The 26,955-nt window shown below is 42.6% G+C and overlaps 1 long non-coding RNA gene across 1 annotated transcript in view; it reads left to right on the forward strand.

The window, feature by feature from the left end:
* Positions 1 to 19,828: 19,828 nt before the first annotated feature.
* LOC142047658 (uncharacterized) overlaps positions 19,829 to 26,955 on the forward strand; it is a 370,347-nt gene continuing 363,220 nt past the window's right edge. The window contains exon 1 of the long non-coding RNA XR_012656917.1: positions 19,829 to 19,958. This is a non-coding gene — a long non-coding RNA (uncharacterized LOC142047658). The remainder of the gene's footprint in view (positions 19,959 to 26,955) is intronic.

The raw sequence follows: 26,955 nt of genomic DNA on the forward strand, positions 1-26,955 counted from the left end.
AACTACTCCCACCTGCCTATCTAATAGGAGCAGACAGCTCTCATCTGTAATGAGTAGATTCTCAATGCTCTGCTTTGCTATTGTTCTGCAAAGTGAGGCCCTGATCTTGCAAATGTTTATGCACGTGCGTAATTTGAACGCTCATGCATAAAGTTACTCCTGGGTTGACATGTGAGAATCTGGGACTAAATCTGCAAAGAGATAGAGAGAGTACCTATAGTGATAGATACTGTCTAGCAGTGCTGCCAGCAGTTTGGCTGCAGTCCTAGGCGACTGATTTTCCATTGCCCTGCAGTCGTTCACACCAGTGCAAAGTGTGTGTTTGTGTGTGTGTGTGTGTGTTTAAAATGTTAGCAAGTGATTTCTTTATCAGCTGTTTAATAATGAGAATATTACTGTTCCTTTATTCATTTTAAAAGCCCCCTCACAATCACCAGTGGATTTATTTGCCAGGCCTATTGTTCAAACAGGTACAGTAAAGTAACCACCAGCCTGGTTTATGGGTGCAGATGTTTCATCAGCCATTTAACAGTCTGATGCCTTTTTAGCGATTGAGCCTGTCAGTGGGAAATAACTTGGAATGCCATTTTGGGGCTCAATCCATGCACCCACGCAGCTTGTAACGGGGACGTCTGTGTCTGTTCTTCAGGTATTTCTTTCAAGGGTTTGGCTGTGTATGTGTTGTTTGACTGCGGGTTTGGGCATTGCTGAAGAAGAAAAGTCCTAAAAGGAAATGGGTTAAACAGTTCTGGAGAAAAATAAAAATGAAAACAACGTCAAAATTCTGGTGCCTGTATAATAGAGTCTCTAGTATACCGTATAATAGAGGTCTGAGACTGAGTGTCTAGTGCTCTGCCTCCTGTGAGGTCATTTACATGAGTACAAAGTGAGGGCAAACTGGATGTAAACAATAGGTAGGTAGATCAGCTAAATAGATAACGGGGGTATGTTCCTGTCTCAAGGTGCAGGGGATGATGCCTTAGAAGGAGAGTAGTGTGAGTCTGTCTCTACTAAGGGGAAGAGATTAAGTCTCCAGCCTCTTCTCTCCAATTGACTTGATATTCTTCATTTCCACTTGAATAGCCATTGAGTGCAGCAGATGTTTCAGTGTAGAAGGTAAAGACCTATTTTACACCCTTTTCTTTTGTCCAGCTGGGATGGATGAAAAAATGGACAAAAATCAGAAGCTGTGTGGACAGATGCTAACTAGGGCCTGGATCCATAATTGTGCCTACTAAAACTTTCTCCTTTGCCCCCAGTAAAGGCTCTTCCGGGGTGTCACCCCTCACAACTTGCAATTGTTTCTTCTTTCCCAGATAGTCTCTCAGGGTCCTCCTCCCAGCCTTTCTGTCTCCCATTTCTGGACAGTCTTTCTCTCAGGCCCTAAGGATGGATTTTTATGCTTACTACTTCTGTTCTTGATCTTCCTACTATATGAAGCAACCGGCAGGTACTTGGCTGGCCCCTCTACCTCTGACTCTGTGTCAGGACTCCCTTTGACCATAAGGTCTTGAATACAAACATACAGCTTCATCCAACCACCTCAGAGTTGGCTTGAACCAAATAGAACCCGCTAGGTATCTCATAGGAGACACTGATCTTATGAGGTTACAGTTTGATCTTCACAAGGAAAAGGTTCAGATGACTTTGGATAAACATGGATGCTTGTGGTCACTGACCCTCCAAACTTTGGAAGCTCACACTAGTTTTAATGGTCTTTCCAACACCCTGTGAACTCAGAGACAACATACCCAAATCTAGGAGAGGAGATGCAACACTCAATATATCTAAGAGGAGCAACAGACAGGAAGATCTCTGCTCTGTTGTTGATGGCAAGTTTGTCACTGGTTAAGCATTGCCGACAGGATGCTCTTGGCAATATAGAGAAAGTGGAAAAGGAAGAGCGGAATATGGAAGAAGGTAGAATATAACAAAAGGATGGCCAGTATCTTGTCTTCCAACAGTGGCTAATGCCAGATGCCCCAGAGGGAATGAACTGAACAGGTAATCACCAAGTGATCCATCCCATTGCCCATTCCCAGATTCTGGCAAACAGAGGCTAGGAACACCATCCCTGCCCATCCTGGCTAATAGCCATTGATAAACCAATCCTCCATGAACTTATCTAGCTCCTTTTTGAACCCTGTTATAGTCTTAGCCTTCACAACATCTTCTGGCAAGGAGTTCCACAGGTTGACTGTGTTTTATGTGAAAAAACACTTCCTTTTGTTTGTTTTAAACCTGCTACCTATTAATTTCATTTCATGAAGCACTTGAACATCTGGCTGCTTCTTTACAGCTCATCTTGAACTATCTAAACCACTTGGCTTTGCAGAATTGGGCTACAGACCTCAAGGCTCTTATGCACTTGACAAATAAATGGTCTTATTGCTAGACATGGGTTCTAGCTACAAAGATCCAAGCTGGATCTGAACTCTCTCAGTGTTGGGGGTGTTTAGGCCCAGGGCACTGGCTAGGGATCATCTCTACTTATTGCTGGTGATGAGTGCAATGCTAATAGTTTGGCTTTGAAGATAAACAGCAAAGCCATGTGAATGCTCCTCTGGTGAGCTTCTATGGTCAGCAAAATTGGACTGAAAATCTCCTGAGAAAAACTTCTAGCATTCCTTGCTGCCGTAGAGGTGCAAAGCTAGTGTGGGTGAATAGGTCCTACCTCAAGCGCTGGAAAAATAGACCTTATCTCCTTCCGTACATACTACTCCATAACTGCCTCCGTGACATTGTGGCTACAAGGATTCATTTATCAATGTCCAAGAGCCCACTGGTAAGTCTGAGACAAGCCAAAGACTTTACACGCCAGGCTGAGAGTCATAAAGAAGGAAAGGGAGTCAGAACTTTCTAGGGATAAAGCTGGGTATAGGCAGCTGACAAAGAACAAAAGGGACACACAAGGCAGAGTTCTGGGTTGGCTGAGACACTGCAAAAAGAACTACTCCAGTAAGGTCCCTGCTATGATACTAAAAGTCATTGCTACCCACATCGCTGGCATTATTCTCAAAGGTACATAATTTTGCATATTATCATAAATGCCATTGAGTCAAACATCCATAGTATAATCTGCAAGGCATCACTGAGGTGCTGGCAGACTAATCCAATTTAGTAAGTCTCTGTGTTGACTAGAAGGAGATGCTGATGAGTGATGGGAGATAAGCTTGAAGTAGCAGGATGGTATCTGCCACTGACGAGGTGCTAACAAGGACGAGTGCATTGAACGTTTCATTCAGACTGGGCCTGATCTTGCTCCCAATGAAGACAATGGGAGTTTTGCCATTGATTTCAAAGAGGGCGAGACCGGGAATCTAAGTTACTCACCCCATTTCTTGTGCATGGCTTTTGTTCCCTCAAACAGATCTCTTTCCTTTTGACTTTCTGTCAGGTAAAAAGCTCCCAAACCCTAAACATAAAAATATTTTCTAAAAATAAAAGCTACTCCTAAGACAATAAGTGAAAGCTGATGTTCTATTCCTGGCAACTTCCCTTCTAGCCAAGGGAGGAATGGGCATCATGGCAGGGCTGGCTCCAGCACCAGCTTAGGAAGCAGGTGCTTGGGGCGGCCAATTCAAAGGGGAAGCACGTCTGGGACTCCGGCGGGAATTCAGCAGCGGGTCCCTCATTCCCTCTCTTCCTCTTTGAGCTGCCACCGAAGTGCCGCCGAAGAGGAAGAGAGGGACGACCCACCACCGACTGCTGCAGAAGAAGCGGCGTGATTGAGCTGCTGCCAAAGTGCCGCAGCTCTTTTTTTTTTTTTTTTTGCCGCTTGGGGCAGCAGAAAAGCTGGAGCCGGCCCTGCATCAGAGAGATTTCAGAAGAAAAAATCCCTTTGGAATAGCTAGCATACCCAACACATTCAACTTTGATTCAATTGCAAATGATTATAGATAACTAAAATGCACTGGTTAGAGCACAGCTTGAAGATTGTGCTCTGAACATATCTCAAGGCCTTCTACATCTGCAACTTAAACAGTACCATTGCAAATGGCAATGATTATACACAGCATAATAATTCACTCATCTAAGCATATTTTGTTTTGTTTTTTTCTCAATGGGTCTAATTCTGCAAAATGCTGAGCACAAATTAATGTCTATTATTAGATATTCAATATCTCACAGCTTTGTGCTCTTTGTAGATAAGATGTATAGTATTCATGTGTATGTATATTTATATATAAAACGCATAAGATTCACTCATATTTGGGTAGACCTACTATGCTTAACAATAATCCAATCTGTTTCAATGAAGAAAGAAAGAAAGAAAGAAAACAACTTCATCTCTACATATTTGCGTGGAATATATCAAAGCAGAACACAAAACAGGAAGTAGAGTCAACATGGGGACAATAGACTTTCATTGTGACTTTTATTATTTTTAAATCAAAACAGACTGATCCACTCTGTGTCCAGTTTTTGGTGGACATTGAACAGTCCCACAACTGCTGCAATGATCCCATAAAATTTTATGACAAGAAAGGGTGTGTTTTTTTAAAGTGCAATCCCCCATTGGTCTAGTCCTGAGACCTCCAAAAAAACAACAATAGGCTAAATAGATGTGACATAACTCAGCAGATTTTTCCTAAGCTCTAATTGAATTATGACCCATTACTTTAGGGCTGTGTGATCCAAAGCTCTCACACTCCCTGCGCAGCAGAAAATAATTTACTGTTGTAACAAGACACAATGAGCTCATGGCCAGAGTCAGTGGGTAGTGTGAACCACATACCTTTTGGGGACTATTCCAGGTTACTGATGGAAAAGCAATGTCCAACGCATGAGTATTGGTGCCTCTAAGCATTACAGGCCAGTGTCTCTAGCCAGACTGCAGATCTGTAACCAATTGCCTTTGCATGTTCATTTAAGTGAAACGGAGGGGGAAACTCATGACACACAAATGGCTGCTTTAGTCTCCATCCTAAGATAAATCAGTTATCTGGTTTTTCTCACCAGTTGCGGCAATGGCAGTTTATGAAGCAGCTGTCTAAAAGGAAATTTACTGGGCAATTAAAAGTGCTGACTTCCAAGCAGTGCTCTCAGAGGTGGAGTCCGAAATTATTGGGTGCGAAATGCAAATAGATTTAACAGTTTTACTGCTATTTATATGATGTTCACCCCTTCCCAGCTATTTCCCTCCCTTTTCCTCTGATTCTACATGGCCCAACTTTCACAGACTTTAACAATCTCGGACACATGTAAGTCAAATAAGAGCATGCACCAAGCTTGAACTTACCCAAATTCGTGGTGTGCATGTAGTCAGAGTGGCATGGGCAAAAAGTAAGGTGGATCCCAACCCCTTAAAAATAATAATTTAGAAATAAACCAGAAACTAAACTCAGTGTTGGGACTCTCAATTACCTATTGGGCAGCACCCAACTAACAAGCTTCATGGGTGATCACAGACTGACCAAGCCAGTTGCTGCATCATTTCTCTGAGTGGGAACAGGGAACCTTGGAAGGATTAAGGGCCAAATCATGCAAACACTTACTCATACAAATAGACCCACTGACTTCATACTCATACCTGAGCACGGACAACTTCAGTAGTAAACTTTGTAGGGTTGGGATCCTGGAACAGACGTGTGGAGAAGCACTTGAAAATCTGGCTGCTTCTCTGCAGCTCATCTTGAACTATCCAAACCCCTTGGCTTTGCAGAATTGGGCTACAGACCTCAAGAGGCTAATGCCATTAGCTTTCTTGTATTAGCTGTTGTGAGGCTCAATATAGCCCATGACATTCAATGGGACTTTGGCTTCTGAATTCAGAAGAAGCAGGGTTGTTGCACATAGACACAGCTGGAGCTCAGAGGAGGGGTCTGGGTTGAAAAATAATGGAAAAAAGAAAGTGAACTGATCATTTCAGAACCTCATGGTATTCGGTACCGTTGATGCTCCTGGGTTTCAGCTGATTTTTAATCTGAGTTTGACTCTGATATGCTTCTTCATACTGAGCAGGACTATAATCTGCAAAAAGACCCATTGAAAGGTTTTTCAGAGAAGAGGGTTTTGCCATGCAATCTGAAAACGGTCAGCCTCTGGGTGAGCCAGATCATACCTGGAACCCTGTAGCACATCTGAACCCCTTTGCCTGGGAATAGTTTGTGTCTGGCTCTCATGTGCTTCCTATTGTGTTGTAAGCTGCTTTGTCCCAGAGGAGTGCATCTGGTCAGGTGGGTCATGAGTGGAGATGTAATTGGGTCCTGACCCATTGCTGGGCTTCAAAATCAGAGCTAAATCTTTGCTCTCTCAACAGAAGAGTATTGGGAGCAAGTGGAAGGATCTGAGCATAGGGCTATAAGCAGCACACTCCACTGAGGAAGCTGCAGCCACATTCTGTACAATCTGGAGCCTCTGCATGCTTCTATCACCTTCAGTGGTGGGTTACAGTAATCCAGCCCACAGGTGATGAATGAATGGGTCACTGTGACCAAGTTATCAGCTGAGAAAAAAAGGGTGAAGTTTAAACTAGAGGTGGAAAAAAGCATTTTTAAAATCACTGGTGCTACCTGGTCTTCCAGATTATGTGTCACATCAAACAGGATCCCCAAGGCTCTACCTCACTTTAATGACAAGAGACCCAGCCAGTTCTTCAAAGCCTTTCCCCCTTCCAACCAGCATCACTTTGCTCTTGCTCTAAACCACGCCTGATCACGGATGAGCCCAACCTTTAATGAATTTTCTAGACACCATTAATGACTGTTTTTTGCGGTATCTAGTCCTGGAATCCATAAGGGGAGAGACAATTCTTGCTTTAATCCTAATTAGTGCATAGAATCTGGTCCAAGAGGTGAAAATAGTTGAATCAGTCGGTAATAGTGACCATAATATAATTAAATTTAACATCCTTTTCAGGGGAAAATACCAAAGAACCTTACCACTGTAGCTTTTAACTTCAAAACGGGAGACTACACAAAAATGAGGAAGCTAGTTAAACAGAAATTAAAAAGAACTTTCCCAAAAGTGAAATACCTGCAAGCTGCATGGAAACTCTTTAAAAACAACATAATGGCAGCTCAAACTAAATGTCTACCCCATATAAAAAAAACAATAAAAGGACCAAAAAATGCCACGATAGCTATATAACACCGTAAAAGAAGTGGTTAAAGAAAATCCTCTAAAAACTGGAATTCAGCTCCTACTGAGGAAAATAGGATCAAAAATTCTGGCAGGTCAAGTATCAAAGCAGGCCAAAAAAAAAAAAAATTGGAAGATCAACTAGCAAAAGACACAAAAAACTAACAGGAGGACAAGGCCATTTCAGAGAATGCATTTTTTTGTGCATCAGTCTTAACTACAGAGGATGAAAGGGAGATTCCCACACCTGAGCCACAGGGGGAAGGAGGGGAGAATCTGAGAGACTGTCCCAGAATGGGGTTTCAATAGAGAAAGGTTTGGAACAAATTGAAAAATTAAACAGTAACAAGTCACTAGGACCAGATGGTATTCACTCAAGAGTTCTGAAGGCACTCAAATATGAAACTGCAGAACAACTAACTGTGTATGTAAACTATCGCTTAAATCAGCCTTCTTACCAGCTGACTGGAGGATAGTTAATCTAATGCTGATTTTTTAAAACAGTCCCAGAGTCGATCCTGGCAATTACAGGCCAGTAAGCCTAACTTAAGTACCAGGCAAATTGGTTCAAATGATAGTAAAGAACAGAATTACTGGACACATAGGTGAACACAGTATGTTGGGGAAACGTCAACACAGCTTCTGTAAAGGGAAGTCATGCCACACCGCTCTATTAGACTTCTTTGAGGTGTCAACAAGCATGTGGACAATGGTGTGCGAAAGGATATAGTGTACTTGGACGTTCAGAAAGCCTTTGACAAGGTCTCTCATCGAAGGCTCTTAAGCAAAATAAGTAGTCATGGGGTAAGAGGAAAAGTCCCTCTCATAGGTCACTAACTGATTAAAAGATAGAAAACAAAGGGTTGGAATAAATGGTCAGTTTTCACAGTGGAGAGAGGTACATAGTGGGGTCCCTCAAGGAGCTGAACGGTGACCAGTGCTGTTCAATATATTCAAAAATGAGCTGGAAAAGAGGGTTAAACAGTGAAGTAACAAAGTTTGCAACCAATACAAAATTACACAAGATAGTTAAGTCCAAAGCTGACTGTGAAGAGGTACAAAGAGATCGCACAAACCTGGTGACTAGGCAACAAACTTGCAGATGAAATTCAATATTGATAAATGCAAAGTAATGCACATTTAGAAACATAATCCCAACTATACATACAAAATGATGGAGTCTAAATTAGCTGTTATACTCAAGAAAGAGCCTGGAGTAATCATGGATAGTTCTCTGAAAATATCAGCTGAATGTGTAACAGTCAGAAAAGGTAACACAATGTTAGGAACCTAGAAAAGGGAGAGCTAATAAGACAGAAAATACCATAATACCAGAGAAGGGTAACAAAAATGGTTAGGGGTATGGAACAGCTGCCGTGGGAGGTGAAATTAAAAAGACTGGGGCTGTTGAGCTAGAAAAACGTCAGGGGGGATATGATTCTACAGAATCATGAATGGTGTAGAGAACATGAATAGGAAAGTGCTTTTTACCCCATCACATAACGCAAGAACCAGGGGACATACAATGAAATTGATAGGCCACAGGTTTAAAACAAACATGAGGAAGAGGAAACCTCTTCACACCACACACAGGCAACCAGTAGAACTCATTGCTAGGGCATGTTGTGAAGGCCTGAAGCATAAGTGGGTTCAAAAAAGATTTAGATAAGTTCATGGAGGACAGGTCCCTCAATGGCTATTAGCCAAGATGGTTGAGGATGCAACCCATGCTTTGGGTGTACCTAAGACTCTGACTGCCAGAAGCTGGGACTGGATGACAGGGGATGGATCACTCACTCATTGCCCTGTTCTGTTCATTCTCTTTGAAGCACCTGGTATTGGTCACTGTCAGAAGACAGGATACAGGGCTAGATGGACCATTGGTCTGACCCAGTATGGCCATTTTTATATTCTTTACTTAATCCTAATCCTTGAGTCCTAATCTTCTTCGATTTCAAAATCTTCAGGTACTCTAGTTCTGGTTCAAATTTAGCCAGTGTAAATTGTAAGATGTACTATCTTTTCTCACACAAATGACCAAGTGCTTGAAACTTACTGCTCCAGCTGGTGGAAGTCTTATGGAAACATCTGTTTTGGGCAATTTTTGCCTTTGAAAAGGCAAAAAAAAGACTGAAATCTTTAGAGAACAGCACATGACATTTCTTGTACCACTAAGTGTCCAGCTTGATCATTGCCCTGATTAGACCTTGATCATGAAGCCCAAACCTACTTTAAACCTATTTTGAATCCAGATCCACACTCTTACTCCTCTGCTTAGTTCCATAAATGTAGCTTTGAATGTCATCAGTAAAAGGGCTTCTACAATTTCCCTTGCCAGAGCCTCTCTTTCCCTGCACTGTCTATATAATTAAAAAGTAACACTGAAAAACAGGCACCAAAGTTCATCCCACAGAGCGAGAGTGTGTGTGTGTGCGTGTGTGCATGCACACACTTAACAGTTAACTGCATGTGCACATGGACATATTAAGCTATTTAATCTGTCACACCATGACTGTGATGTAAGTGCTTACATGGGTAAATATGAGTGGAGATGTCCATAGTGGCCTTCACAATGAGTTTTCTTGCCAGGTTTGGGGAATCTCTGATTTGCTATATGTCTTTAGGATTCTGCCTCTTGCACTGGCCCTGGACTGCAGTTGTGATGGGAAAGCTTTGGCAAACAGTTTGGCCTTGCAAAGCCCTTACATGTGGTCAGAATGGGGCTTGCTTCTTCTGGGAGTCGCTTCATAGGCAAGATACCTGATGGGTCCTGGGTGCAGAGGTGGAACACGAGAGCCTGCACATAATTGGTTCTTTGACATCTATGAATTTTGCACATACAGAAGCAGAGTCTTTCCCCCACTCCGCATCCTTTCCGCTGGTCAGGTAGCTTAAAGAGACAAGAGGCTGCTCACATGCCTCAGCCAAAGATTTGCACCGTGGACAGGGTCCTACACCATCTCCCTGTAACCATGGCATATGGGCCAAGCATATGTCTGGTACGGGGAGGAGGAGTGGCTGGAGCCCACTGAGCTCTGGCAGTCATCATTTGGTGTATGGTCACATGGAGACAGTTGCCAGCTGGAACAGGTTAGAGCAATCATTAGGTGACTTTAACCTGTGTTGCCAGGTGGGGCCAAACAGAGAATCAAGGAACCAGCACCAGCTCCCTGCACATCCTGTCCCTCCCACACGCACACCTTGTTACAGCAAGCATAAACTCAGCCAGTCAGAGAATCTGACTCTGCTTGCGCCTATCTGTGACTATTTTGTGGGTGCTGCTTGCACTACTAACCCATAAAGCTTTTCCTAACTTTTCCTCACTATGAAAACTAAATCCGAGGCTGCAGAACAGCAGCGTCTTGTGCTCTTAGACTGTACGCATTTTTGCCCACATTAGGGCACTTGCATTCCTGCAACTTGACCCATCAAGACAACCCACCCAAGCTTCCTCTCCTCTATATGATAAATGATGATAACCATTCCACCAGCTCGTGTTTCCATGCAATGGCCGGGAGGTATTTTTTGGCTCCTGTGTCTGAAGAGATAAACTATCCCGTGGAATAATGAAAACCTCACTTTTGGTTCTGAACTGAAGTTTGCCAACCTGGAAAGGTTTTAATGCCTTTCTGATTAACTTGTCCTCACCAAGCCTCCAACTGGCAGCTGTATTTTGAGGCTATCGATCTAGATCTATAGGTGTATGTAGATCATGCACACACATATAATCATCATTAGCAGAAAAAAAATGAACAGTGTAAGTCTGGGGAGTCAGTGCTTGAGCAGACTGTGCCTAAGATGAGATTGTGCTTCCAATGTGAATAAAAAGCATAGCGCAGTGTGTTGGTCTCTGACTACAAAAAAAACTTGCTAGTGCCAAGGGCATTTTGCTATTGATGCAGAGCAGATGCAGTGCGCAACTCTGGAAGCAGTTGCATTTCAGCCAGGGCAAGGGAGCAGGGAATGATTTCTGAATCATTTAGATTACACAGAGGCTTGCTACTTTGCACGGAGTGCTCCCTGTGGGTCTGAGCCAGCTCTGACTGAAGTCAGTAAGAGTCTTTCCAGTCACTTCACTGTGAGCTGGATTGGGCCGTAAACTATTAACGGCCATTTTTTGCCCTTCACCGTGCTCTTGGCTCCCATCAACCCAAAATAAATAATAATCAGAAGCTATTTGCTATGTGTAGTAGAAAAATAATAATATCAATCTTATACAGTGCTTTACAAAGGAAGTCAGTAGACTAATCCCCATTTTACATATGGGGACACGGAGGCACTGAAAGGTTGGAGTCATTTTCCCGTGGTCTCCTAGCAGAGCAGGTAATAGAATCCAGGCTTCCTGAACCCCTGTCCAGTGTTCTAGCCACTAGGCCAGTTTGTAACATCTTATTTAAGTTGTTTTTGACATACCTGGTTTTTTTTATATTATAATTATATTATATTATTATTATTACAGCAGTACTGGAAGCCACCAGTCAGGGATCAGGGCTCCACTGTGCTAGGCAATGTACAAACATCTAATAAAGAGCCCCCCCCTCCCCCAAGCATGTACAATCATGGTTAACGACAACATGCAAAATATAGCTGAGCTAAATAAATACATGGCTACAGGTCATGGGGAAAGGGCAGACTAGGTAACAACAACACAATATGTAGACTAGCTGCACGTGCATCGTATTTCACCATCTGCCTATCCACATCCTCCAGTCCACTTCCGGGCGTGGGGGTGAGGATGGGTGGGTCTGATGGTCGTCATACTTACACCTTTGTAAATGAGGAGTGATTCCATTGGAAGCCGTGAAATGAACGGCTTGTGTTATAGAGCTGGATTGGAGACAGATTTCCAATTTCACAGGAAGTTCTGCAATTTCAAAAGAACGTTCCGTTCCGGAACACAAAGAAAACGCTGCATTTCAAAAGTTATCACAAAATAACATTCTGGAAAATAAATTGTTTGAGGTCAATTGAAACATTTCATTCTGATTTTTGTCCTTTTATAACTTTTTATTTTTTTTAATATAAAAACAATGAATTTTGGTTTGAAAAGTCATTTCTAAACGGAAAAAAAAATCATCAAAAATTTCCATTCCAAAAATGTCAAAATAAGCTTTTTGGATGCTCCTGAAATGCTTTATTTCACTTTTTCATATAAACTTTCTTCACAGTTGACACATTTTTCTCAGTGTGTCAATTTTATCCAAACCAGCATTTTCCATTGAAAAAACAGTTTGACCAAAAAAACCCATCCAACCAGCACGTGTTGCAAAGCCACTGTAACTGAGAGTGGGGAACCAGGCTTTGGGGAATTTTGCCTCTTTTGCTGTGAAATACCATTGCTCAGTTCCCCAGCTTCGTTCCTTACCCTTTTCTCCAGCAAAGCTAGAGTGTAATATATTCCATATTGGCTTTTTTTTTTTAAAAGTTGCTTTATAATTTCCTGTTTTCACCATCCAGAAAGGGGAATTTGAAAAAAAAAATCAAGCTTTGGCTGCATACAACTTTATATTAACCAGAACAAATGACTATAAACTTCAGGTCATGGTCCGAATGAGGCGGAAAGGAAGACAGAGAGCAACTGGAAGGGTTATAAAGTTTGCCTAGGCCATGTAGTTTCCTACTTGCCAGTTTGTCAAAAGAAGATCAGGCTATGGCACTGAGCAGGAAGAAACACACCCTCGGGCCTTGTGGTGATTACGCAGGCCCAGCTGTGAGCTCCAGCCTGAACTTTGAATGTGAGATGTAGCCAAATTGCAAGAGAGGAAAAGTTTAGACAAAAAAAGCAGCATTTTTTATGCAACTTCAGGGTGAAAAGACAGGCAGGAGAATAACAGATCTGTAGCTGTTGAAAGGTTTTGCATTTGATCTTTCTGGGAGAGTCTTTAATAGGAAAAACCTCCAGGTGGTGCCTGCTTTCCAGCTCTCTGTGCATGAGGTCTCCAGGCCTCATCAAATTTCTCAGCTGCAGCCAGATCCTCATTCCTAGTAGTTTTGGTTAGTTGATCGGGGTGAAATTCAACAGCCAGAGCCACTATGTTCATCGAAGGGCTGTTCATGGGCTGTGATTCTTAACCCAGTGGTTCTGAAACCGTAGTCCATGTACCAGCCCTGAGTCACAGAGTCCTTCTAGAGGCACCATAGATTGAAAGATTTTAAGAACCATGCTGCAGGCGAACAGGGAGTAGAGCTGGTAGAAAAAAAAATGACAACACAATTTTCCATTGAAAAATGCAGGTTCATTGAAATCAGAATATTCCATGGGAATATGTTGATTTTGATTTTAAAAATTTCCACAGAAAAAAGTCAAAAAACATTTTTGACAATGTCAAAATGTTTCATTTTTTTAATGTTTCATTATTTTACTTTTATATTATATTAAAATATGATTTTTAATATTGTGTTCATGTACCTATATTTGACATGGCTATATAACCTATAGTATATTTAATATACTATAAAAGTCAAAACAAAATTATTTCAAAGTGACATTTTGACATTATTTTTCATTATAATTCATTATGAATTAGAAAAATGTATAAAAATTACATTAAAATTTTTTTAAATGTTTTGCCATTATCTGAGTGAAATGCTTCAAAATTTCAGAATTTTCATTTTATAGGAAATTTCTGCCTTTCGTTCCAGTTCATAATGAAAAATAATTTTGAAATCTCGTGATTTCCTGTGCAACAAAAATTCTAGTTTCTGACCAGCATTGTGGGAGTTTGGGATGGGACATTTGTCTATGACGGGATCTCTCCCAATGTCGTCCTGAATGAAAAATATGGAGGCCTACCAGTTAACCTGATGTTCTTTGGAGTTCTCCCATACCCAAATAGAATTCCACTGCTATATAAATATACACTTCCTCAACTGGGAAATGTGGTTACTTTGAAGGATTGAAACACGTCATAGCATCAGCCTTCAGCTTGGCATTGAAAAGAAGCCACCAAAATTAAATCGAGGTGCTTCTGGCTGGCAGGGTCAGCGTAGTGAAAATTAAAGACTCGATCCTCTGCTAATGGTAGGCAGCAAAGCAACTGCATGTCTTCTGCTCCCAAACTGACGCCCTGGTACTTACCCAGGATGCCAACTGCCAGAGCTTCAAAATGAGTCTTACAGCCACAGCAAACCAAAGCCTCTGTTTTATAAGACGTTCCTATTACTTTCCTCTTACCCCACTATCCAGCATACTTAGTGTTACTGGGAACAATAAAGAGAGGGTGCACATTAGTGCAGTGGCTTCAGAATTCCAAGAAGCTGCTGAGATCTGGCCTATGGCTACCAAAGTCAGCCCTTGCTTTGAATTCTGAGCTAGAGGATGTATATGCTTTTTGATTTCATGGTACAAGATCATTCTGGCTATGAAAAAAATAAGGTAAAGCAGGTTGGAGTGCTCCTTGTACAAGAGCAGAAAAGATTGTCAGTTCATTGAATAGAAATGGTGTGGTATTCCCTAATGTAATCAGCCGGAATAAGGAGAGTGAATTTGAAGAGGATTCTTCTCCATTGGCTTGATGCATTAAATATCCACAGCTGTATGTTTAAAGATCACAGAGTAATAAATAATATAATTAATAAATAAATAATATATAATATAATATATGAGAATAAGAAGTGAAACCATCTTTCCTCAATGTGATTGTGACTTGAAGTAGTTCTCAAGCATTGATACCTGATATGTACTGCTACTGGTACATGCCAATTGCGGCATGTTTCCTATTCAGCGGTGAGTGCTCCACATACAGAGAACTATGGATGGTGTCAAATACCACTTTGCAATCATGAGCAGCCCATCCCTGATTTCAGGATGGTATGACTTAATGGGAGCTGCCAGTAGTGGTAGCAGCTGTCATTCCAGGGGGGTCAGATTCTGCTCTCACGTACAGCTAAAGAAACACTGTTGACATCGATGGAGTCCCTCCTCATTTATGCAAATAGCACACCAAGATCTGGTGAAGTGTCCCCAAAAGTTCAGAAGCCACTTGCCTATTGGATGTCTAGTGTGGGGTTATAAAAAGAGCTCAGCGTTGGCCTAACACTGCTCACATGGATGTCAGTGATAAAACTCCCAGGGACTTCAGCATTAGATCAACACCAAATGCTTTTGGAAATGTCCCCCACTCCACCCTCCCAAAAAAATGGTTAAACTTACAAATGACTGAAAAAAAGGAACTTTGGTATTTTTTCATTCCAAAGTTATAGAAAGAAAAGATTGTGTCCTGATTAGTAGCTGTCGCCCTTGGAAAAAAAAGTACCAGAGGCTGACAGTCTTTAGCTACATGTTTCTTTCAAGAAATGTGGCCATTTAATAATTAATGTGTATAAGTGCCTAGCTATGAAAATTCAGAATGAAATATTAAATATGGTTAGTGCCAAATGGAAGGGCACCGAAAGAAAAATGGAATGGGAAAAATGTTGTTCTCTACTCCCATCAAATAGCTGGAATGATCTAGAATGGAATGAATACAGCCGGGTGAATACAAGGTATCTGATAAAAATAGGTGAGTTTATGATATTGACATTGAGGGGCCTGGCCATCCAAAAAATGACTCCACCAGCAAAATATCTCCAAGCAGAGATAAACAGTGGCTTCGCATGACTTTAAACATAAAGAGGGTGTGCTGGTGTCATAAACAGTAGGAGTTAATAGAACAGAAGTATTTTATATCTCTTTTTTACTGTAAAGGGTTAACAAGTTCAGTAAACCTGGCTGTCACCTGACCAGAGGACCAATCAGGGGACAGGATACTTTCAAATCTTGAGGGAGGGAAGTTTGTGTGTGTGCTGTTAGTTTTTGGTTGTTGTTCTCTCTGGGTTCTGAGAGTGACCAGACATGCAACCAAGTCTCTCTCCAATCTCTCCAATACAGGCTCTTATAAGTTCAGAATAGTGAGTACTAGAAACATAAGGCGAGTTAGGCTTATGTTTTGTTTTCTTTATTTGCAAATGTGCATTTGGCTGGAAGGAGTTCAAATGTGTATTTTGCTGAAGGATTTTAATTTGTACTTGTATACTTAGGCTGGGAGGGTATTCCAGTGTCTATAGCTGAAAGACCCTGTACCTATTCCATTTTAAATTTACAAAGATAATTTTTACTGTTTTTCTCTCTCTTTAATTAAAAGTTTCTTGTTTAAGAACCCTGATTGTTTTTTTATTCTGGTGTGAGACCCAGGGGACGGGGTCTGGATTCACCAGGGAATTGGTGGGAGAAAGGAGGGAAGGGGAGAGAAAGGCTAATTTCTCTCTGTGTTAGGATTACTGTCTCTCTCAGGGAGAGTCTGGAGAGGGAGAGAGAAGGAGGGGAAGGTGCAATTTTCTCTCTGTTTTAAGATTAAGGAGTTTGAATCACAGTGATCTTCCAGGGTAACCCAGGGAGGGGAAGCCTGGGAGATGCAACGGTGAGGGAAAGGGTTTAGTTTCCTTGTGGTAAGATCCAGAGGGTCTGGGTCTTGGGGTTCCCCGGGCAAGGTCTTGGGGGGAACCAGAGTGTACCAGGCACTGGAATTCGTGGTTGGTGGCAGCGCTACAGGTGCTAAGCTGGTAATCAAGCTTAGAGGAATGCATGCTGGTACCCCATCTTTTGGACGCTAAGGTTCAGAGTGGGGAATTATACCATGACAGTTGGTGTTTTAGAACGTCTGGGGATTGAGTAACAAGTATACACGCGACAGCTGCTGTCTCGGTTGCAAAGGGGTATTGAAACAGGCATCTCCAGAGCTAAAGCCATGAACTAGAGGTTAGCTCTTACTGCTGGTATGCATAACAGCTTCATATCCTCCGTGGACTGGGCAGTGAAAACCGTAAGATATTATATGAATGTTCTTGCCTGGTCTTTGTAAAGCTGAACCATTGGCTTTTTCTAAAGAGGTGCATGTCATGGAGGTGAGCTTATAGCAGTATTTAGTGATGGTGACCTTGTAGCCAACTTGCCTTGAAAGACAGCCTTCAACTGAGAGCATTCTTTCTATGACTACATGCCTTGCATTGCCATCAGTCAGAGCCACACTTACTCTCCTATCTACCAACTGGCTCAAAACTGCAGAAGAATTGGATTTGGAAATCAAGACTATTCAGAGTTATAAGTAATGATGACAAAAACATTGGAAAGGATATTAAACCTGATGCTTTGTGGATTAAGCCATTCTTGAATAGAGACCAGCATGAGAACTAATGTAGGGGTAGATAACCACACACCTGTCTCTTGCGGAGCTCTTATACATTCCCCTAAAGCATCTGGTATTAACCACTGTCAGAGACAAAATACTGGATTAGCTGGTGTCAGTGGCTGACTAAGCTTGAAAGGTTTTGGTTTGTCTGAGGGACGTTTTTAGACTAAAATAAGGATGCAATACATTGATGAGCAGAAGCAGGATTACAGTATTGGTCCAGCTCCTCTCTCTCACACTCACTCTGGCTTTACGTCAGTGTAATTCCACTGACTACAATGGAGCTATGACAATATACACCAACTGAGGATCTGGCCCGTTCAGTCTGCAAATGAGATCACTGTCCATATTTCCCCCAGCCCCACTCTTTGAAACTCAGGAAAGCATGAAGACACTGAATCATCCCCACCTGATTGTGCACTCATTATTGTTGGGTCTTCTTTCCAGTTCCAGGATTAGGGCACTGACTCCAGTGCCTCTAACATCCATACAATTAAATGTATCGTCTTTCCATAATTTGCATGGCTGTGCAGAGGCTGGGCAAGACTGGCTCTGGTTGCCATATGGAACGCATCTCTAGCTGCACCAGACTCAAAAGCACCAATTAGAAAAGTGGTTTGTTTGTTTTTTCCCCTCTAGGAACAAAGCACTTGGAAACTATTAGTGGGGCTCAGAGGACTCGATTGCATTAGCATCATTAATTGTGTTTGTCAGGCCTTTTTCAGAAACCAGATTCAATGTTAAGGGTTAAATGGTCGCTTTGAAGGCCACAGCAAAGGGCAAGGTGGCAGTGCACAACCTCAGCAGCAGCCACCTGAAGCTTTGTGCCCAAGGTCCTTGAGACCGCCACAGCAACTCCTGCTATGCCCTGTAAAGATGCCCATCCCTCACTCCTAAATCTGCCTCCAAGCCCCCGCTCCTTAACAACAGCCAGGATCAGGGGCCTCAGAGGAAGGTGCAGAGCCATCCCAAAGTGGGCAGTTATGGAATAGTCTGTCTATATGGGAAGTTTGGCTGGAATTTTCAAAGAACCCTACAGAGACAGAGTGAAATCCTTCATCCCATTGAAACGTCCACTGAAAGGCAATGAGAGTTGGGTGACTACCAATTAATTCCCGTAATACTCTTTGAAAACCCTGACCTTGATTCCTCAGCTAGTATGGTAGATGGTCTTAGTTAATTATTATTATTTTGTATTGTGGTAGCACCTAGAAGCACTCGTCATGAACCAACACCCCATTGTGCTAGGTGCTGCACAAACCGAACAAAAAGATGGTCTGCCCCAATGCGCTAAGGTATATCCTGTCTTCTTTGTGCCTGTCTTTTAGACAGTAACCTCTCCTGGGAAGTGACTTTGTTCTGAGCAAGGCAAAGCATGGTGCCAGTGCTAAATAACAGTAATATAATAAATCATTGTTTTGACAAATAGCTGAAAGTGAAAGAAGAAATAAATGGAACTAGTGTGTCCGCACTGAACCAGAGCTGACTTTCTCTTTTGTAACTGCCTAAGGTGACCTTGAGCATATTCCTGTTCCCACTGCCCATGCGGCTGGGTTCTACACTCGGACTCTGTTTTAAATCTCTCATGAATAACACTGTCAGATTCGCGTTTAGCTATCTCAGGAATGTAACCAGGCTGATCTCCGTGCTTACTCAAGACACTGATTCATTCTGTCTCAATGACCAGATTAGATTATTGGAATGCATGTTACCCAGGTCTTCCATCAGCCATACAGATTTCCCACCCCACCAATGCAGCTGCCCACTCTCCCATAGCAGGTCCACCCCATCATTCTGCCTCAAAGACTCCCCTTCAGAGATTCAGGGCTTCCCAGCATAGAGAGCAGACACAGCTGGTGATAGAGAACCCACCACATGCTGAGAGCTTTGCTTGGGAGAATCATAAGAAGTTGTAGTGGCCAATATCAAGTGTTTCAGAGGCAGGTTATCTTAATTCTCGCACAATGCACCTAACTAATTGTGCAAGAGCGATTCCTTCCTGACCCCACTGGTGATCAGTTTATGACTTGAAGCATGAGGGTTTTGTATGATTAGATGAGGTACTGGGATTGGGGGAGAGGGTTGGGTCTTATTCTTGCCTTGCTCTTAAGGGAGTCCAAACACAATAGATGGGCAAATGTAAAAGCAACAAAGATGTAATTAAAAGGGGGCAAGGACAAGAGTAAAGGCTGTGGAAATCATCACGGGGTAATCCAGTTAAAGGCAAGGAACTGGCAGCCCAGCTAAATTCAGGCTTGGTGTCAACAAGCTCAGTTCTCATTGACTTTACTAAGAGTTGTACCTGCTTGTGCCAGAGCTTAATTTGATCATAGGCCCCTAAACTTCGCGTATGCTGTCCATCCTCCAATAACCAGCAAGGGACAAGCCTGATGTTCTGGGTCTGGTGGTCCTGCTTAGACAATAACAGAGCAACACAGCTGCAGCATCTTCCTGCAGTCTTTTGGGTGATTTATATTTCCGGTAACAAAAGCAGCACCCACACAGCTCACTGGGGACAATTCCACAGGCCTGACCCCAGGGCATCTGTCATAAACAGATAGTAGAAGTTAATAGAACAGAAGTACTTTATATCTCTTTTGACTGTAAAGGGTTAACAAGTTCAGTAAGCCTGGCTGTCACCTGACCAGAGGACCAATCAGGGGACAGGATACTTTCAAATCTTGAGGGAGGGAAGTTTGTGTGTGTGCTGTTAAATTTGGTGGTTGTTCTCACTTGGGTGCTGAGAGTGGACCAGACGCTGCAAACCAGGTTCTCTCCAATCTCTCCGATACAGGCTCTATATAAGTTCAGAATAGTGAGTACTAGGTAGATAAGGCGAGTTAGGCTTATGTTGTGTTGTTCTTTATGCAAATCTGTATTTGCTGAAAGGTTTCAAATTTGTATTTTGCTGGAAAGGATTTTAATTTGTACTTGTATACTTTAGGCTGGGAGGGTATTCCCAGTGTCTCTAGCTGAAAGACCCTGTACCTATTCCATTATTAATTTACAAAGATCATCTTTACTGTTTTTCTCTTTTAATTAAAAGTTTCTTGGTTAAGAACCTGACGGTTTTTTATTCTGGTGTGAGACCCCAGGGGATGGGGTCTGGATTCACCAGGGACTTGGTGGGGAAAAGGAGGGAAGGGGATAGAAGGCTAATTTCTCTCTGTGGTTAGGATTACTGTCTCTTCAGGGAAGTCTGGGAGGGCAGAAGAAGGAGGGGGAAGGAATTTTCCTCTTTGTTTGTGTAGTCAAGGAGTTTGAATCCAGTGATCTTCCAGGGTAACCAGGAGGGAAGCCTGGGAGAGGTAACGGTGGGGAAAGGGTGTAGTTTCCTTGTGTAAGATCCAGAGATCTGGGTCTTGGGGTTCCCCGGGCAAGGTTTTGGGGGGACCAAAGTGTACCAGGCACTGGAATTCCTGGTTGGTGGCAGCGCTATAGGTTCTAAGCTGGTAATTGAGCTTAGAGGAATTCATGCTGGTACCCCATCTTTTGGACACTAAGGTTCAGAGTGGGGAATTATACCATGACAGCTTCATCTTAGGTTCCTGCGTATGAACAATAGAAGGATAAGCAGCAGCAGGGGGCTTGTAAATCTAAAGCCAGCACTTCTACCAAGGAAACAATAGGAGCTGCCCTACCTCCCAGCACTGCCTATGGTACTGCCGGATATTGTATCATTGTCATGTCCATATGTAGCCTCTGGGCTTGGGTCAGGGATGCAAGGATTGCGCTGTGCTCCATCTCCGACATGTCCAGTTATTGCTGTGGCTTAACAACAGTGGAGGCTTTGCATAAAAACTCCTGTCAGTGGCCCCTTGCTTGCAGCAATAAAGCTGAATAGTAGAAATGAGTGTGATACTTGCAGCATTTCGGGGCTGCTGCTGTCAATTTGTTTAGCAGGCAGAAATGGCTGTTAGGCGCAGAGCTATGAAAAACCAGTGAGCAGTTGGCTTTGAAATTGTGTGTGACACTGTTCCCATATGGGGAATTCCTTGCCCCGCCATTTTCGCTTTGCCCTAAAATTCAGCAAAACTCATTTTTGTGCATCAGTGTGGAGAAAATACTGCAAAACTTGGAAATAAACGGAACCCCCTATATACATGATAGCTGACTATTTGCATTCAGAAACTGAACCATTGGGGAATGTATTTTTGCAAACTGATCCCATTTTGAAGTTGGAAATAAAATGCAAAAAATAGCTTTAAAATGGTGCATACTGTTTCTTTTTGTCCTTTTTATGCCATTCAGGTTAAGATCCATCCATTCATTAGTGACTCCCTTCATGCTGTCTGCCCCTAAACAGTACAAACATTATTTTGGTATTACCAAAATCAACTACCGAGAAGTTTTTTGATTTTGTAGCTTCAGACTGTTTCCAACAGATCAATTGTTAATAATACACAAGGGAAGATAAAGTCACGGTCACCGGTACCAATAAATCAGTTTAAAACAATTTTGGTTTGCAGGAAAGGAAATCAGGCTGATAGTCTCGTGATCTGGCATTTATTCTTTTGAAATCTCCAGGAGCCTCACCTCTCAGTGGGCAGGAAATTTCATAGTAAAGCAACAGGCCTTTCTCGAGATATGCTGTTACTAATACTTCTAGTTGTGGATGTCAGGCTAAACCTGATAATTCAGTGGCAGGGTAAAAAAAAAAAAAATATATATATATATATATATATATATATATGGAACTTTTACAACCCTGGGAAATATGTGGTATTAAATTAGAACTTCCAATATGGCTCTGGCTCAGTTCTTAATTTAGCTGAATGGATTTACTCATCTTGACTCAGTACCAATCTGGGAACATCAGCCTCCAATAACAAAGGAACCAGTAATGAATTCCCCACCTCAAAATTGGTAGAAGTCAAGGAGGAGGAGGAGGAAATGGCCTCATGATGAAGCCACTGGACTCTAGGGGTGTGTCTAAAAGGGGAAAGAAAGAAAGAAAGTTGCAGTCACAGCAAAAATGAGTAGCGGCTCTCTGTAAAGCTCAGCAGGGCTGTATTGTGGGTCAACCTCCTCCAGGTCATGACCAGCCTGCTTTGTACTCATGGTGTTGATGCAGGATACACTCTGGACTGAAGAAAAAGTCCAGTGACTGGTGTTACAACACCCGTATCCCGATAAGAGCTGCCCTTGGGACTGCCCAGTCAGACCTATAAACAATCCGAACTTTCTGTTAGTCTTCATGGATATCCTGATAAGCTATTGATTTCCTACTGGGAGACAGTTCAAAAGCCTCACTCCAACCATATCACCAGGCCCTCACACGTGGACGTTACTGACAAAAAAGTGTTGCCCTGTTTCTGTTGGTAACTTGCCCCCTAAATAGCTGCTGTGCTCTTTTCATTGTTAGCACAGTAAAGCGATTTAGGAGCTCAGAAGATGATAGCCTACAGTCTTCAACAGGGTCCAGGAGTTCACATAGTGGCTTTTAGGCTGACATTTTCAAAGCAGCTGAAGAGAGGCTCATTAAAACTACTGGCAATTGGGCAGTTTTTATTTTTTAAGCAACTTCATTTTTATTCTTTAGCATTTTGGACAATGCAAAGCTTCACGCTGCAAGCACAGAGTGGCACAATCACACACCAAGCTAATTCCTTTATACATTTGAGCATATCGATGGAACTCAGCCCTCCTTCCATCAGGCAGAGTATTGCAGGACCTGACTGGGCCCAGCAGCACAAGAGGTGGTAGCCCCTCTTTGGGATGCCCTGTTTCTTGAGGCTGCAGGGGACCAGTCAGTCCCCAGTATAAGTTAGAGTAGCTCTGAGCCTGCAGGGCCCCTCCACGGATAATCACACCGTTCTGAGACAACAGTGACAGGAAACACAACAGCCCCTGTCTACACTATGCTCTGTATTAGAGCTGATCAGGAAATAATTTCTCTATCTTCACCATCCCTCCCCAACATTATTTTTAACCCAAAAATGAAATACTGCAACTGACCCAAAATGGGGGGGAAAAAGTGACTATTTTTGAGAGTTTTTACTTTTCGTCCTGATTCAAGACGGGAAAAAAGATCGACTGACCAGACACGCAAAGTCTGCGGGTGGCAGAGACGGGGAGGCACAGAGTCATCAACCGCACCACTCCCTACTCAGCCGGGGCTGCCTCCTACCTGCATCGGGAGGCTGCAGCTCCCAGCCATAGCTCTGGAGGCAAGTCCCTCTTGACCCATGCAGGAAGGGAGAGGAAGGGGAAAAGCAGTGAGCAATGGAGGAAGGGGGAAATGTGGGATGGGGCCTCAGATGGAATGGGCAAGGCAGGTTCTCAGGGAAGGGGCAGAAGCAGGGCCTTAGGGGAAGGGGTGTGGCAGAGGTGGGTCCTTGGAGGAAGGGGCAGAGCAGGGGAGGTTCTGGCACTCCCACTGGAGTGTCCAGTTTTTTAATATTACAAACTTGGCAACCCTCACTTCAAATCTAGCAGCCACCCCAGAGTCTAGAGGATATAGTAGCAGCTTACTGCAATGCCTGTCTTAGATGAAGGGGTTGGGGAGGGCAAGTTGCTTTTTATAAGGAAAAAATATTCTTGTTTCTCAATGATGAATCAACTGTTCACACACAATCAGTACAGATCATCCACTCTACTGCCCCTGCCCTCAGCTGCTATCTTTGTCCAGACATCACAGTCTCATCCTGCATTCTCATATTTACTTCTAAAAGGAGAGATGGTACAGTCAGTCTGAAACCTCATAAAAGTATGGGCCCATCCAAACAAAGATAATGCCAAGGGTGCAGGGTCAGGAGAGGCTGTAATTATATGCAAACCGCCTCAAAAGCCAAGCCAGGCTTGTCACAGGTTAAATAGGAATCCTCAGAAGAGGAGAGACAAGGCTCTTTTGACATCCTAAAAGCATTTGCCAAAGTAGTTTAAGTAAGAGTCCGAGTTCTACCATTATAAGCCCAGCAATGAGTAACAAGAGTATATGGGGCTGATTGCATTTTAGCAGGAAGAGTATCCATTGTAAAGTTCAGGCTTGACTCCTGAGTGGAGATATTCTCTGATGGAACAGAAACCAGTGACTCACAGAGTCGCAGATTTTAAGGCCATTTGTCCTTTCAAACTTTTCCAAGCAGACTAGTGCTAAGCATTTCAAGGGCTCCTAAGGCACTTACCTCCCTTTGGTTCCTTCGAAGCTTCCAGCCCAGATGGATTAGATTGTATTGCTAGGAAGGGGGTGGGGAGGAGATTCTATTTGTATGCAGTGGGGGCTATATGGAGCAGATTGGAATTTGGACAAAAGCCTCTTCACTTCTGAGAAGTGTCATGGGGTCTTTAACCACCACACATGGTCAGGACCGCAGTTTTATATCTCATCTGGCAGAGCACACCAGCAAAAGGGCAGTGGGCTCGAGCGCCATCCTGGGGCATTGGCCCAGCACTGACTGAAGGGAAATCATTAGACAGAGATGGAAAAAGCAGCTAGTACATCCAGCGCATCCCCCTGTGCCCAATACAGGCTTACAGAGAGAGAACGGGTTGGGAATTTTTAGTCTGAATGATTTCTTGATGGAAATTTAATTTGCCACAAAATCAAAATTTGCCATGGGAAAATATCTTGATTTCACGCCTCCTCAGCCACAACGTTTTTATTATTATTTTCCACCAGGAAAACTGACATGAAATACTTCATTTTTACTCAGTTTGGTCTGAATTAGAACAGTTCATTTAGTTGAACTGACCTAAAACATTTCAATTAAATATTAAATTGCATTTCCCTAACAACCTTTTCAGGGTTGAAGTTTGAACCCTCCCTGGAAAACTTCATCTGCCATAATGAAATACAGATTTCCCTCTGCGAGGTGCATCATGACTCTGGGTGCATTGTGGGAGATGTAGACTGGCTAGAGAGCTGGCAATACGGAAGAATGGGGGTATCAAGCTACTGAACTACAATTCCAATAAGGCAAGTGACATAATGAGAGAATGCAGTTAATATGGAAATGATTTGGAATTAAGCATGTCAAAAACACCAAAATGAAACATGCAGCAAAGAGTCCTGTGGCACCTTATAGACTAACAGATAGATGCATTGGAGCATAAGCGTTCGTGGGTGAATACCCACTTCATCAGACACATCATTTGTCTGACGAAGTGGGTATTCACCCACGAAAGCTCATGCTCCAATACATCTGTTAGTCTATAAGGTGCCACAGGACTCTTTGTTGCTTTTCACGGATACAGACTAACATGGCTACCCCTCTGAAAATGAAACATGTTAGTTTGGGGACTATTGAAATGATTCATTTGGATCAAAGATGTCAAAACAAAACATTTTGATATTTCCTAATAGAATGTTTTTAGAATTTCTGTTCTGTAAAAAAATATTGAAATTTCAACTTTTGAAAAAAAATGTTGAAATGTCAGAATTTCCCACAGGCCAGACATTCCGAATTTTGTTTGGCTCCAATTATATATTTTTCTAGTGTCTTCTTCAGTACGTAAGTTTTAGACCTGATAACCTAACAGATACCCCTGGTCTAGTTTACAGCACTACTGGACAGCCCAGTTGAGCTTGTGCACGGGCAAGAATTTTGGCCAATATTTCATCAGTGCGATCAAGCAAACAAGAGAGACTCACTTTCACCAAAGGTCATATGCTCCCACTGATTCCTAGCAGTGCTCAGTCGAATAAATGGAGCACTGATGTAAGGCAGTATTTAACCCTAACGAATAATGGCTGAGCCATGGAACACCTAGACCTTCAGCTTTAACCAACAAGAATTTCATAGATAGAATCATAGACTTTAAGATCAGAAGGGACCATTATGATCATCTAGTCTGACCTCCTGCACAATGCAGGCCACAGAATCTCACCCACCCACTCCTGTATCAAACCTGTGTCTGAGCCACTGAAGTCCTTAAATCATGATTTAAAGACTTCAAGATGCAGAGAAACTTCCAACAAGTGACCCGTGCCCCATGCTGCAAAGGAAGGCAAAAAAAATCCCCAGGGCTTCTGCCAATCTGCCCTGGAGGAAAATTCTTTCCCAACTCCAAATATGGTGATCAGCTAAACCCTGAGAATGTGGGCAAGACTCAGACAGACAGACACCCAGGAAAGAATTCTCTGTAGTAACTCAGATCCCACCTCATCTAACATCTCATCACAAGCCATTGGGCATATTTACCGCTAGTAGTCAAAGACGAATTAATTGCCAAAATTAAGCTATCCCATTATATCTTCCCCTCCATAAACTTCTCAAGCTTAGTCTTGAAGCCAGATATGTCTTTTGCCCCCACTATACCCCTTGGAAGGCTGTTCCAGAACTTCACTCCTCTGATGGTTAGAAACCTTCGTCTAATTTCAAGTCTAAACTTCCTGATAGCCAGTTTATATTGTTTTGCCAACACATAATGAAACAAGCTTATTTCCTAAATTCACCATTCAAACAACAATAAAAATTTGTCTGTATCCAGCACACAGAGCTGGATCTATTTTACACACACTTTCCTCCTACATTACCTGCCATGTCTTGAATGGCTGCTTGTAGCATCATATGGGTCTTCCACCTCACATACATTTGTAACATGGTCTTCCACCACATTGCTGGAATTCTGCCACTCAAAACATGGATTTTTATCAGAAGACTGAATAAAAGGCAAGTTTTCATACTCTGGAATTTCTTCATAGTGGCGCACATTCTCATATTCTGGTGGATAATCACTTGTAAGAGAATTCAAGTGTGTTTGT

Source organism: Chelonoidis abingdonii, chromosome 13, assembly GCF_003597395.2.
Source record: "Chelonoidis abingdonii isolate Lonesome George chromosome 13, CheloAbing_2.0, whole genome shotgun sequence".
NCBI classification, from domain to species: Eukaryota; Metazoa; Chordata; order Testudines; family Testudinidae; genus Chelonoidis; species Chelonoidis abingdonii.